The sequence below is a fragment of the Bubalus bubalis genome, chromosome 2, assembly GCF_019923935.1.
Source record: "Bubalus bubalis isolate 160015118507 breed Murrah chromosome 2, NDDB_SH_1, whole genome shotgun sequence".
Classification (NCBI taxonomy): Eukaryota; Metazoa; Chordata; class Mammalia; order Artiodactyla; family Bovidae; genus Bubalus; species Bubalus bubalis.
Window position 1 is genome coordinate 57,908,988 of NC_059158.1, and position 14,861 is coordinate 57,923,848.

Below are 14,861 nucleotides of genomic sequence, written 5' to 3' on the forward strand. Positions count from 1 at the left end.
TGATAGATAACACAACCCTTTGACAGTTTTAAAAGCCACTGAATTGTAACTTTAAATGGTTGAGTTGAATGGTATGTGAATTGTATCTTAATTGTTAAAAGACAGAGACAGAGTCAGTAAGTGTTTGGTTTGAGAATTTAATCCAACTCATTCTAATCTGACTCATTCCACTCCAATTTTGAAACCATTCTTTTCTTTCTTAATTTATTTTTAATTGGAGTATAATTGCTTTACGATGATGCGTTATTTTCTGCTGTACAACAAAATGAATATGCTGTGTGTATACATACGCCTCACTCCCCCCCTCCCCCACTCCCGCCCTCCCCCACTCCCGCCCCCAAAGTCATCACAGAGCGCCGAGCTGAGCTCCCTGTGCGATACGGCAGCTTCCCAGAAGCACCTGTGTTACACACGGTGATGTATGTACGTCAGCGCCGCTCTCCCAGTGCGTCCCGCCCGCCCCTTCCCTTCCATTCTCTGTCTGCATCTCTGTTCCTACCATAGAAATAGGATACTGGTGAAACCATTTTTTTCTTTTTATAAGTATATAAATCTTAACTTCTGTCCGGAATACTGTAGAAGGTATCTGAGTTCATATTGTTTCTTCTGTGGAACAAACAGGGGCTTGAATAGCAAGCTACTGTATCTTTGATTCAATTTCTGTGTATCTTTCAATAAGTTTAAGAAAATAGAAGTTTTGTTGCAGGATTAAATATAAAATTTAGAAAACAAAAGTAAAAGAAAATTCACATAATGATGTAAGTAGTTTAAAAATTGTGCCATAGACTTCCAAAGGCAAAGAAAAAAAGATGGAAGGAAACACACCAGATTTGAATCCCAGCTCTGCAGCTTTCTAGCTGGATGGTGTTAGGCAAAATACTAACCGTTCCAAGCTTTGTTTTTCTCCTTTATAATGGAGGCTTTTATAATATGCAGGGTTATTCTGAAGATTAGAGATAATGTGTAAAATTGCCTGGCAAATAGAGGGCATTGAATTATTGAATAGAGGGTAGTAATTATTATTATAAAGGACATATATTGAATGCCTATCATGGGCCCAACATCTCATTCATGTTATTTTATTAATCCTGAGAAAATGTGCAGCAGTCAGAATAGGCTTGGTTATACTGCAATAACAGACAATGTCAAAGTGTCAGTGGCTTAAAAAACACTCAAAGACTCATTTCTTACTAAGTTCACGAATCCATCACAGGTTGGCTTCAGGCTTTGCTCCGTGCCACCCTTAGTCTAGGACTCACTTGAAGAGCTGGTATGATCGGAGATAAATAATCCACCTGCAGTGCAGGAGATGTGGGTTCGATCCCTGGGCTGGGAAGATCCCCTGGAGAAGAAAATGACAGCCCACTCCAGTATTCTTGCCTGGGAAACCCGATTATCAGAGGAGCTGGGGGGGCCACAGTCCATGGAGTTGCAAAAGAGTCAGACATGGCTTAGCGACTAAATGACAACAAATGATCTGAAGTATTTCCGATCATATGGCAAAGGCAAAAAAGAACGTGGCATATAACACACAGGTCCTTGAAATGTATGCCTGGAGCTGACACTTGTTACTTTTGCTTCCATTTCACTGGCTAAAGAAAGTCACATGGCTATCTCTCTCTTCAGTGGAGCAGGAAATTGCATTTTTACCCTGTGTGTAGCAGATGATAAAACAATATCTGTCAACAATCTTAAAAAAAACAATATTTATCAAGAATCACAATCTTATGAGGAATTTTTTTTATCGTCAATTTTCAAATAAGGAATTGAGGCACAAGGAACTTGCCTACAGCTGTTTAACTAGGAAGTGGCAGAATAAGAGATTCAAACCCAAGTCTTGTGTTTCCTGATCACTCCAGCCGGACCCTGAAAACTGAGAATATTCTACCTACAAGGATATGTGAATATGTCTTCCTCCCCACCCTCATAGAAAAATATGCACATTTCCTTTGGGAACAAATTGATACAGCCTTCTTAGAAACCAATTTGGAACAAAAACATTAAGAATCATACACTGTTCACATACCCTTTGACCTAGTATTCCCAGTTCTGGGAATTTTCCTAAGGGAGTCATTCCAGGAAGATTAAAAAAATATATACTTATGGAAAAATCTTTTGTGACATTGTAAAGAACTGGAAAGAATCTACATTCTCAATAATAGGAAGAGTCAAAGCATTATTGATTATACACACATTAATTATGATAAAGCTGTTGCTTTATAATTTTGAAGACCATGTAATAACATGGGGTAAAAGCTTTTGATTAACATAATGTTAAGTAAAAAGCAAAGTAAAATGGCTTTTACTGTATCACAACTCTGTGACACATTTGTGTGGCAAAGCTACACACTCCTCATTTGTTCTCTCTTTTCTCCTTCTTGTAAAAGAAACCCCACCTCCAGTTTTAGCTGGTCCCAGCCATGGAGGACATTTCCAGCCTCCTTTGAATCTAGGTATTGCCCCGTGACTAGGTTCTTACCAATAGAGCATAAGCCGAGGATATGTGTACACTCCCCAGTTTTGACCAGAAATGTTCTCCATCCCTTATTTACCCCCCTCTAGGAAGGAAATGGTGACAACTGAAGCAATTGCCTTTAACACATTAATGGAAATAGGAATTTTTTATTTTTTGTAAAACTTCTTTAATATAATTTACAGCATATTAAAAAGCAGAGACAGTCCTTTGCCAACAAAGGTCTTTCTTGTCAAAGCTATGGTTTTTCCAGTAGTCATGTATGGATGTGAGAGTTGGACTATAAAGAAAGCTGAGCGCCAAAGAATTGATGTTTTTAAACTGTGGTATTGGAGAAGACTCTTGAGAGTCCCTCCAACTGCAAGGAGATCCAACCAGTCCATCCTAAAGGAAATAAGTCCTGAATAATCATTGGAAGGACTGATGCTGAAGCTGAAACTCCAATACTTTGGCCACCTGATGTGAAGAACTGACTCATTTGAAAAGACCCTGATGCTGGGAAAGATTGAGGGCGGGAGGAGAAGGGGATGCCAGAGGATGAGATGGTTGGATGGTATCACCTACTCAACGGACATGAGTTTGGGTAAACTCCGGGAGTTGGTGATGGACAGGGAGGCCTGGCGTGCTGCAGTCCATGGGGTCACAAAGAGTCAGGCTGAACTGAAAACTTCTTTAATATAGTTTTTGTTATTTTTAGAAGGTAAGAAAGTGTTTTAGCTATACTCTTAATGTCATTAATAGTCAAAACTTAAATATTGTCTTTCTAAAAGGAAAATAGATCTTATATTTGTGGAGCTGTTTGAGGAAAACCTAAAACATGTTTCAGCTGGCTTCTAGTGGCTTCCCTGGTGGTGCTAGTGGTAAAGAACCCACCTGCCAATGAAGGAGACATAATAGACAATAATAGTCCCGGATCAGGGAAGATCCACTGGAGAAGGAAATGGCAGCCCACTCCAGTATGCTTGCCTGGAAAATCCCATGGGGTCGTAAAGAGTTGGACACGACTGAAGCAGCTTAGCATGCATGTAAATGACGTTATTGCTCCCGTCTGGGCAGTTTATAATTTTGAACCAGCAGAAATGATTAGGAACATGACTGCAAAGGACGATGGATGCAGAAGGCATGCCACAGTGTTAGGGGTAAAGATACCCAGAATCTGTGCTGCCCTGGGGCAACGTGAGATTGTCAGGCTGTGGCGGGGAGAAGAGAGGCGGTGATATCATCAGTACAGGTTATTAAGGGAGAAAGTGGGAGAAGGGGAGGGAAAAAGAGACAAGCTAGTTACTGCTCAGTCTTACTATGTTGCCTTTCCTTTCATAATGCTACTGTGGAACATAGCATTAATTAGTTCAAAGCCCTGTGGCTTGTCTTCAGGGATCGGCATTTTTAAGTTATCTACCAATGGACGGAGGAGCCTGGTGGGCTACAGTCCATGGGGTCGCAAAGAGGCGGACACGACTGAGCGACTTCACTCTCTCTCTCTCTCTCTCTCACCAATGCAAAACCTGGCAAATTTTACATATCTGGAAGAATTCTTTTTTAAAATTGTATCTATGTATTTATTTTTGGCAGTGCTGGGTCTTCGTTGCTACGCACAGGTTTTCTGTAGTTGCGGTGAGCAGGGGCTCCTCTCTAGTTGCGTAGGTGGGCTTGTTGTGCTGGCTTCTCTTGTTGCAGAGCGTGGGCTCTAGGGCGCACGGCTTCAGTAGTTGCGACTCTGGGGCTCCAGAGCACAGGCTCAGTAGTTGTGGCGCATGGGCTTAGTTGCTCCGTGGCATGTGTGATCTTCCCAGACCAGGGATCAGACCCATGTCTCCTGCATTGGCAGGTAGATTCTTTACCACTGAGCCACCAGGGAACCCCCAAACCTGGAAATTCTTTAATAGAGAAGATTGTCACAGTTACCTCTGGTTTTAAAGGAAAAGATTTTAATTTAAGTTGAAGATATGTTGGGCTTCTCAGGTGGCTCAGTAGTAAAGAATCTGCCTGCCCATGCAGAAGACATGGGTTCTATTCCTGGGTGGGCAATATCCCCTGGAGAAAGAAATGGCAACCCTATCTGGTATTCTTGCCTGGGAAATCCCATGGACAGAGGAGCCTGGCAGGCTACAGTCCAGGGGGTCGCAAAAGAGTAGGACACCACTTAGCAGGTAAAACAAACAAAGCTAAAGATATATTGATAGCTATCATTTACTGATCACTTACTATATGCCAGCTATTCCAAGTACATTATATATTTTAACTCATTAATTCTTCCAAATTCCTATTAAATAGGTATGATTATTTTTATCTCCACTTTACAGAAAAGGAAACTAAGTCACAGAGCACTTAAGCAATTTTCTCAAGTTCACACAACTAATAGACGGAAGTCAAGCAGTTGCTTCAGAATCTGTTTTACCTCCTAGCTACACTCCCTTAATCATTGAATTATTAAATCCAACAAAAATATATAATCAAAACTTCAATTAATGAACTTGCTAATTAGTCTTCCTTAATATATATTATGTCAGCTTTTCTGGCAGTATATATGAAATAACAAATTGACAGATTGCTTTTGTTTGAAATGAATTACACAGCAGTTACTAAAAGCATGTTGTAAAGACTGCTGTTTCCCTACCAAATACTCATTCTCCTCTGTCAAATTAATGAAACTCCTAGCTCAAGCTGGACATCCTGTCACCTGCCTAAAAGATCATAACTTGCTACTGAGTTTCCAGCTATTGGTCATGTGACTGCATTCCGCATAAGGAGACTTAAATGGGGATAGGACAGTGATTTCTACCAAGTCTTCCTAAGAGAGAAAGGGCACACCCGTTCCCTCCTCCATCCTGCTCTTTGAGGTGTGGGTGTTCTGGCTTTCATTCCCTGAGCCTTAGCAATAAAGCAGCAGGATCCTTGATGATTATGAAGCCACCTTGGGTTACTTTCTCCAGAATTCTTTTTGCAAGAGGGAGTAATCTGATTGTTTAAACAACTATCTTGGGGTCTCTATTAAGTTACTTATAGCTGAACTTAATGATTCAAAATCATACATAAACCTGCTGCTGCTGCTGCTAAGTCACTTCAGTCGTGTCCGACTCTGTGTGACCCCATAGACGGCAGCCCACCAGGCTCCCCCGTCCCTGGGATTCTCCAGGCAAGAACACTGGAGTGAGTTGCCATTTCCTTCTTCAATGCATGAAAGTGAAAAGTGAAAGTGACGTCACTCAGTTGTGTCCGACCCTCAGCGACCCCATGGACTACAGCCTACCAGGCTCCTCTGTCCATGGGATTTTCTAGGCAAGAGTACCGGAGTGGGGTGCCATTGCCTTCTCCGATACATAAACCTAATGCTACATAATTTCCAGTCAGATGTGGAAGACATTGAAAACCATCTGAAGTCATGCAAATTAAACTATTCTTTTTTAAAAATTTTATTTTATTTAACTTTACAATATTGTATTGGTTTTGCCATATATCAAAATGAATCTGCCACAGGTATACATGTGTTCCCCATCCTGAACCCTCCTCCCTCCTCCCTCCCCATACCATCCCTCTGGGTCGTCCCAGTGCTCCAGCCCCAAGCATCCAGTATTGTGCATCTAACCTGGACTGGCGACTCGTTTCATATATGATATTATACATATTTCAATGCCATTCTCCCAAATCATCCCACCCTCTCCCTCTCCCACAGAGTCCAAAAGACTGTTCTATACATCAGTGTCTCTTTTGCTGTCTCGTACACAGGGTTATTGTTACCATCTTTCTAAATTCCATATATATGCGTTAGTATACTGTATTGGTGTTTTTCTTTCTGGCTTACTTCACTCTGTATAATAGGCTTCAGTTTCATCCACCTCATTAGAACTGATTCAAATGTATTCTTTTTAATGGCTGAGTCATACTCCATTGTGTATATGTACCATAGCTTTCTTATCCATTCATCTGCTGATGGACATCTAGGTTGTTTCCATGTCCTGGCTATTATAAACAGTGCTGCGATGAACATTGGGGTACACGTGTCTCTTTCCCTTCTGGTTTCCTCAGTGTGTATGCCCAGCAGTGGGATTGCTGGATCATAAGGCAGTTCTATTTCCAGTCTTTTAAGGAATCTCCACACTGTTCTCCATAGTGGCTGTACTAATTTGCATTCCCACCAACAGTGTAAGAGGGTTGGAAGCAACTTTCTTCAGACTTTAAAGAGCTGCCAGTCCTTACAATGGATTTTTATGGCACCTGTTAAGGAAATGCTTCCCAACCTTTTTCATGACAGGGCACTCGAAGAAAAATTATAATCAGCATTCAGATCTGCATAAAACAGGCTATTCTTGTCCAAAGGCTAGTAATTCAGGGTGCCTGCCTACCCTAAGCAATGCAGGGATCAATTTCTCAACCCCCCTTCCTAAGCATTAAAGCTGAGCTTTAATGGGAAACCACAATGGATAAATTGGCTCTAATTACTATTAGGTAAAATTTGGATCTGGAACTTTTTCAAAAATCAGTAAGGCTTGAGAAAAGTCATGTAAGTAAAGTGTGTATTGCACTTTATTGTTGAAAAAAATAGATTCATTGCAAAGCTAGCCAGATTACACAAAGGGTACTTCTTATTTCACATGGGATATTTTTTAATGACTTCATTATATATGTTCATGCTAGGTATTCCTTTTATATCCAAAGTGTATTGGGAGGGTCCTTGTGAGTCAAACAAAGAGGCGTTTCAAAGAGTTAGTTTATGCTCCTGAACACTAGTGCCTGAGTTCTTCATCTATGAGGGGAAAGAAGGGAACCTTTATTGATCATTTTCAGTCCACCAGGAGCTTCCAGATATGTTTTCTCATGAGCTGCTTACACTGTGTAAAGAAGATGTGAAAGATTTCAAAGATGAGGAATCTGCAAGCAGCAAGGCTTAGAAATCAAAGCCCTTCCTAAGCGTCTGCATGCCTGAATTCATTCCTGCAAATAAATTGTTTTATTTTTATTTAAAAATTTTATTCAATGTAATATTGTCACAAGTCTACAAAATCAAATTGTTTTAATAGCGAAAATCAACTCCAGTTCTATCATCCCCCCCAGTCCCCCGGAAAAAACTTTCAGACTTTCCCTTTAGTTTTTATTTATTAAGTTATACTTAACATACAGTATTAGTTTCAGATATACAACATAATAATTTCATACTTTGTACATTACAAAATAATTGCTACAGTAAGTCCAGTTACCATCCATCACCAAACTTGTTAAAATCTTATTAACTGTATTCCCTAAGAATTCATTACATCTCTGTGACTCCCTGGAGCTTTCTAAAATGGTTGCCTCCATAACTCAAAAATAATATTCCTATATTATTTTTCTTTCTGAAATTATTTATATTATTTTCATCTAAACGTACAGAGTTTAAAAAGCCAAATCTCTCTTCAATGCCTAAAAGAAAAAGAGATCACCTTTCCCTGAATCGTCTGCAAGTTCTAGTTCTAATTCCATCCCCAGAGCAACCACACTCACTGTCAGCAGTTTCTTCTGGTATTTATCTCCACATTTCTAATGCTGTTTCTTGATTTTTCAAAGTTCCGGCTGTTATCTATGACTCTTTTCCATGGAAGATGTGGATTTGGCCTCTTATACCCTCCTCTAATTCTCCCAGTGTAGTTATATCACTATTCAGTGTTTATATAATGAGTGTGTCTGACTCTTGGTGACCCCATGGACTGCAGCATGCCAGGCTCCCCTGGCCTGCACTGTCTCTTGGAACTTGCTCAAATTCATGTCCATCGAGTCGGTGACCCATCTCATCTTCTGCCGGCCCCTTCTTTTGCCTTCAATCTTTCCCAGCATCAGGGTCTTTTCCAAAAAGTCAGCTCTTCTCATCAAGTGACCAAAGTATTGGAGTTTCAGCTTCAGCATCCGTTCTTCCAGTGAATACTCAGGGTTGATCTCCTTTAGAATGGACTGGTTGGATCTCCTTGCAGTCCAAAGGACTCTCAAGAGGCTTCTCCAGCACCACAATTCGAAAGCATTAATTCTTTGGCACTCAGCCTTCCTTATGGACCAACTCTCACATCCATACGTGACTACTGGAAAAACCATAGCTTTGATTATAAGGACCTTTGTCAGCAATGTGATGTCTCTGCTTTTCAATACACTGTCTAGATTTGTCATAACTTTCCTTCCAAGGAGCAAATGTCTTTTAATTTCATGGTTGCAGTCACTGTCCACAGTGATTTTGGAGTCCGAGAAAAGAAACTCTGTCATTGCTTTCACTTTTTACTTTTCTATTTGCCATGAAAAGGCATGACAAATGGTTTTTCCCCGATGGTTCAGTGGGTAAAGAATCTGCCTGCAATTCAGGAGGCACAGGAGACATACGTTCTATTCCTGGGTTGGGAAGATCCCCTGCAGGAGGAAAATGGCAACCCACTCCAGTATTCTTGCCTGAAAAATTCCATGGACAGAGGAGCCTTGTGGGCTACAGGCCAAATGGTCGCAAACAGTTGGACGTGACTGAGCGACTAAGCACACGGGCACAATGAGACCAAATGCCATGATGTTAGTTTTTTGAATGTTGAGTTTTAAGCCAGCTTTTTCACTCTCCTCTTTCACCCTCCTCAAGAGGCTCTTTAGTTCCTCTTCACTTTCTGCCATTAGAGTGGTATCATCTGCATATCTGAGGTTGTCAATATTTCTCCTGGCAATCTTGATTCCAGCTTGTGATTCATCCAGCCTAGCATTTCGTATGGTGTACTCAGCATATAAGTTAAATAAACAGAGTGGCAGTATATAGCCTTGAAGTACTCCTTTCCCAATTTTGAACCAGTCTGTTGTTCTAAATCCGGTTCTAACTGTTGCTTCTTGACTTGCATACAGGTTTCTCAGGAGACAGCTAAGCTGGTCTGGTATTCCCCATCTCTTTAAAAATTTTCCACAGTTCGTTGTGATCCACACAGTCAAAGGCTTTAGCATAGTCAATGAAGCAGAAGTCTATGGTTTTCTGGAATTCCCTTGCTTTCTCCATGATCCATTGAATGTTGGCAACTTGATCTTTTCCAAATCCTTTTCCAAATCCAGCTTGTACATCTGGAAGTTCTCGGTTCATGTACTGTTGAAGCCTAGGTTGTAGGATTTTGAACATAACCTTGCTAGTGTGTGAAAAGAGCACAGTTTTACAGCAGTTTGAACATTCTTCAGTATTGCTCTGATGAGGAACTCTGTGTGTGTGGATGGGGTTTATAGGGTGATAGTTCACTTTTTGGAGAAGGCCATGGCACCCCACTCCAGTACTCTTGCCTGGGAAATCCCATGGATGGAGGAGCCTGGTGGGCTACAGTCCATGCGGTCGCTGGGAGTCGGACACGACTGAGCCGACTTCACTTTCATGTTTCACTTTCATGCACTGGAGGAGAAAATGGCAGCCCACTCTAGTATTCTTGCCTGGAGAATCCCAGGGACAGTGGAGCCTGGTGGGCTGCTGTCTATGGGATCGCACAGAGTTGGACATGACTTAACAGCAGCAGCAGCAGTTCACTTTTGGATGGTAGAGAAAACATTTTGTTTTTTCTCTGTCAGGAAGCATTTAACAGGAGGCTTTCTGTGTACTGTTTTGGATCTGTCAGGAATCCTCTGTTCCTTATTAATTCCTGAATATTCAGGAATTAAGAGGAGAGGCAAGCCTCTCCCGGGGCTGAGGGATCCAGGCATTTCCTCCGTTAGTTTTTCTATACGGTGATAAGTACCCTCTTCCTTCTTGTGAACCATATGGTAAAAGTAATTACTTACAACTCTCTCTCTCTCTTTAATATGGATCGCCTATGTTTGCAAGTCTGGAATTTTAATCTTTATCTTTGCTGAAAATAACTACAGTATATATGCCCACACCATGTTGATGAAAACACCTTCGCTCCATCAGAGCTCTGGTCCCCGTGTCTTTCTTTCTCTTTCTTTCTCTCTCTCTCTCAGGCTATTTCTCTGCAGGCTCTCTGAGTTCACTTTCCTGCCCTGGCTTCTAAAACCCTCTCTAGAAGGTCCTCTGCACCTTCACCCCATCGAGAGGGCGCCTGAGGCCTCTGTGAACAGAGCAAGCCCCATGCCAGGGGCTTTATTGGCTTTCTGTGTAAACCAAGGAATATCAGCCTCTTTCTCTCTGCTTTACTTTCTTATCGGTTGACTCCAGACCACCAGGTTCCGGTCCATTAAAGGACTTCAAGACTTCTCTGGGTCTGTTTAGCTTTTTTCAGAAAAACATTCCTGTAATTTCTTGCCTCAGGAAGTGACTTTTAAACATTTTTGACAAAAAGAAATCATTTTTCATCATGTTAGTTCACATATATATGTACATTTATACAAGGCATGCCCGTGTGTGTGTGTGTATATACGTATATATATGTATATATATATATGTATGTTTATGCAGAAAAGTTTCATGAAACAATATTTATCTCTTCTACATGCACTCTGATGTTTTCTGTTTAGTCTGTTGAATTTTATTTTCTTGAATGTTTGTGACAGACCTTGTGTTTTACCAGTCATATCCTCTGCAGTGACAGCCTGGTTGCCCCAGTCGCTGAGGACTGCTGGTGGGCAGGCTTCAGCTGTCAGCCCCTCCAGGGATTCCCTCAGTTCAAAGAGTTGACATGCGCAAGGTCATACGTCCAATAAGGGAGGAATATATTAATTTTCTAGGGCTACCATAATAAAATACTGTAGACTGGGTGACTTAAACAACAGAAATTTATTTTCTCGGCCTTCTAGGGGCTAAAAGTCCAAGGTGAAGATGTGAGCATTTTGTTTTCTCTTTTTGGCGGCACAGTGTGACATGTGGTATATCAGAACCGCAATCGGGGATTGAATCCGTGCCCCTGCAGTGGAAACACGGAGCTTTAACCACTGGACCAGCACGGAATTCCTTTCCTTACTTTTATTATTTGGACACACCGCACTGCATGTGGGATCTTGTCTCCTGAGGCCTCTGTCCTTAGCTTGCAGATGGCCGCTTTCTCACTGTGGCCTCACGCGGCCTCTTCTCTGAGCAACCCCCGGATGTTTCCTTCTCTTCTTGTAAGGACGCCAGTCACATGGAATTAGGGCTCTGCCCTGAGGGCCTCAGTTGAACTTACTCGCCTCTTTAAAGACCTAGTCTCCCAATCAAGGATAAAGGGGATAAAGGCTGGCCACTTCGGCCTGACTAGGGACAATTCTGAGGAGCTGTTCTAGCTTCTGTGTCCCCTGTGGGCTTGGCTGAAGTAGTCACTGGACCTTGAATCACGCTACTTTCCCTTTTGTCTCGTTCTTGTTTCCTTCTACAAGTTCTGATCCCAGAGTCTCTCCCTGATGAATATTCTTGGGCTTCCCAGGTGTCAATAGTAGTAAAAAACCTGCTTGCCAATGCAGGAAACATGTAAGAGACCCAGGTTCCATACCTGGGTCAGGAAGATCCCCTGGAGGAGGGTATGGCAACAGACTCCTGTATTCTTGCCTGGAGAATCCCATGGACAGAGGAGCCTGATGGGCTACAGTCCGTAGGGTTGCAAAGAGTGGGACTTGATCGAAATGACTTAGCATACAATGAATATTCTAAACTCTCAGTCTGTCTCAGAATCTGCTTCGTGGGGAGCCCAACCAATGACAGTGTTTATTATGACCCATTAAACTGATTTCCTAATCCACTCATCATAACTGATTTCCTAACCCACAGTTTGAAGAAGCCTGGCCTCAGGGTTGGTTTCCTGATTAACAGTGCTTTGATGATACGGCAGTGGAGAGGGACAGGTGATCCAGCCATTCCCAGTGCAGGCCTCCAGTTCACTTGGCTGTTTATATACCCATGCCTTACCCATGTCTTCTAGAGACCTGATTTCTCTGATGCCCAGGCCTTTCCTACTGAGTGTCTCCAGGAAATAAATCCCTCCTGCTCCTCAACTTCCCTGGTGGCTCAGATGGTAAAGCGTCTGTCTACAGTGCCAGAGACCTGGGTTCAGTTTCTGGGTCGGGAAGATCTCCTGGAGAAGGCAATGGCAACCCACTCCAGTATTCTTGCCTGGAAAACTCCATGGACAGAGGAGCCTGTGGGGTTGCCAAGAATGGGACACAACTGAGTGACTTCACTTTCCTCCTTGAAGAAGGAAGGAGTAGCTTGGCTCCTGATTTTCTGTGCCTGGGGTTGTAAGAGTAGGTGACTGACCCATATATAAGGTTTCAACTTTTGCTTTACATCCCACACCTTACCCTTTACTTTCTGCCAAATGTGGTGACTCCAAGTCCTGAGCCTCTTTCAGGTTCTTCATGGTGAAATATCTTGCTTATCTTCAGCATCCCCAAGTACACATACTTTAGATTGTGACTTCCTTTCCCATTGGGCCAGTTAAATTTCCTCCATTCTCTTTCCACCAAATATTTATTGAAATCTTGCATCTATTTATAACCCCTCTTCTGATTTCTGCTGAGAAGAGATAATGTGCTGTGTTCCTTTTACCATCTTTAGCTGGAACCTCACAGCTGGAAACAGCGTCGTGGCGGTCAGACCCCCACTGTCACTGTGGGGTGGCCCAGGAGACATTTATTTCTTGCTTTTCATACTTTGCTTGCGTCTTTCTAGGTGAGGAGTTTTTTTTATGTAGGGATCTTTGCATAGGATGTATAAATCATATAGAGATTAACTTAAAAGTCCTTATGAGCCATGATGAGCTCTAAGACTAAATATGATACAAGAGAGAAAGTGATTAGATATGTTAGACAGTAGACCCAACATTGTGGAAATTTAAAGGAAAAAAGTAGTTATATTCAACATAAAGAGTAAAATAATGGTGGATGAAAAGTAAAATAAAATTGGCCCTAAAGGTTTAGTATTGATAAGAGAAATTACCAGGGATAGGCAGCAATTTTCCAGCCTTATTAGGCATGGTACTTTGGCCACCTGATGCAAAGAACCAACTCATTGGAAAAGACCCTGATGCTGGGACAGACTGAGGGCAAGAGGAGAAGGAGGCAAAAGAGGTTGAGATGGTTGGATGGCATCACTGATTCAATAGACATGAGTTTGAGCAAACCCAGGGAGATAGTGAAGGACAGGGAAGCCTGGCATGTTGCAGTCCATGGGGTCGCAAAAAGTCAGACATGGCTTAGTGACTGAACAACAGCTCAGAAATATAAATAAGAAAGAGAAATGGTCCTAGCCTTCCTTCAAGGAGTGCACTTCAACTTAATATAGAGATAGCCAAACAACAAACCAAAACCAAAAAATATCAACACAAATTCAATTGTGTGCTTCTTAAACTCCACCCTAATGCTCATATTTCCTATTAAAGAGTGGATTTGTAATATTGCAGAATAGATTCTGTTCACACCATGTGGCATATAATCTGAGCTCCTTGGAAAGATAAAAGTAGTTACCACAAATGGGAAGAAACTCCAACGGCCTCTTTCTAATTCTTCATACTTTAAATACTGAGAAGGTTCAGGAATGACTCTCTAATGCTGGGATTGTAGACATGGCAACATCGGGTTGAGGATGATTTGAGGAAGGCCTTTCTAGTAGCCTTATAAATACACACAGGGAGTAAAGGCTGGCCTCCTCACCTCCACTGGGGCCTGCCTCCCCAAGAGTATGCCTTGGCAGGTTTTTAATGAGTGGGCTGACCCTTGTTTCTGGCGTTGGCTCTGGAGTTGCTCTGGCGTCATCCACCGCCAATTAATCTTGTCAGGCAGCCTGTTGATTCCAGCTTTAGCTCAGGTACTGGCATTACAAATAACCATCCTGACAAGCCACTGTCTCATTGGTATACCCATTCACTTCAAGATGTGAGTGAAATATTTCAGTGTGGACAAAAGATAAGGACAGTTATTGTCACTGAAAAAAATTGCAACATGAACATACACATATATTTTGGTAGGGTTTTTTTTTAATAAAAAAACCCAATTATTGTGTATGAGGGGGTTTTGGAGGAGTAGTTTAAGAATCAAAGAACTGTTTGTCAACTATTCATGTGTGGATAGAGCTTGCTAATTAAATAAAACGTGATGATCATTGGAAACATTATTCTTCCCCTCCCTTAAGCCATGCTTGTGCTTTGGCTGCTGAGCAGTGGAAGCATGAATGTGTCTACCAATGTGAAGGAGAGCAGGTGCGTGGGCGGATTTGTAGGAGAACACAGGAGAGCTGGACAGTGGGTGCCAGGTCACTGAGTGTGAGTGTGGGCAGAGGCTGAGCCTGTGAGTCAGCAAGGAGGAGGAGGCCAGGCATGTGTGGGCCACGAGTGGGCGCAAAGAGAAAACAGTACAAAGCCATTTTGCAAATGTGACTATCTTAAGAAAATATGCATCAATTCAGTTCAGTTCAGTCACTCAGTCGTGTCCGACTCTCTGCGACCCCATGAATTGCAGCACGCCAGGCCTCCCTGTCCATCACCAACTCCTGGAGTTCACT